An 889-nucleotide genomic window follows, 5' to 3' on the forward strand; every position below is an offset into this window, starting at 1 on the left:
AGACCTAACCCAGTCCTAACCCAGTCCTAACCCAGACCTAACCCAGACCTAACCCAGACCTAACCCAGACCTAACCCAGACCTAACCCAGACCTAACCCAGTCCTAACCCAGACCGAACCCAGACCTAACCCAGACCTAACCCAGTCCTAACCCAGACCTAACCCAGTCCTAACCCAGACCTAACCCAGACCTAACCCAGTCCTAACCCAGTCCTAACCCAGACCTAAACCCAGACCTAACCCAGACCTAACCCAGACCTAACCCAGACCTAACCCAGAAATAACCCAGACCTAACCCAGACCTAACCCAGTCCTAACCCAGTCCTAACCCAGTCCTAACCCAGACCTAACCCAGTCCTAACCCAGTCCTAACCCAGACCTAACCCAGTCCTAACCCAGTCCTAACCCAGACCTAACCCAGACCTAACCCAGACCTAACCAAATCCAGTACTAACCCAGACCTAACCCAGTCCTAACCCAGACCTAACCCAGTCCTAACCCAGACCTAACCCAGACCTAACCCAGTCCTAACCCAGTCCTAACCCAGACCTAACCCAGTCCTAACCCAGTCCTAACCCAGACCTAACCCAGTCCTAACCCAGTCCTAACCCAGACCTAACCCAGTCCTAACCCAGTCCTAACCCAGACCTAACCCAGACCTAACCCAGACCGAACCCAGACCTAACCCAGACCTAACCCAGTCCTAACCCAGACCTAACCCAGACCTAACCCAGTCCTAACCCAGTCCTAACCCAGACCTAACCCAGTCCTAACCCAGTCCTAACCCAGACCTAACCCAGTCCTAACCCAGTCCTAACCCAGACCTAACCCAGTCCTAACCCAGTCCTAACCCAGACCTAACCCAAACCTAACCCAGACCGAACCCAGA

Source organism: Colletes latitarsis, unplaced genomic scaffold, assembly GCF_051014445.1.
Source record: "Colletes latitarsis isolate SP2378_abdomen unplaced genomic scaffold, iyColLati1 scaffold0094, whole genome shotgun sequence".
Classification (NCBI taxonomy): Eukaryota; Metazoa; Arthropoda; class Insecta; order Hymenoptera; family Colletidae; genus Colletes; species Colletes latitarsis.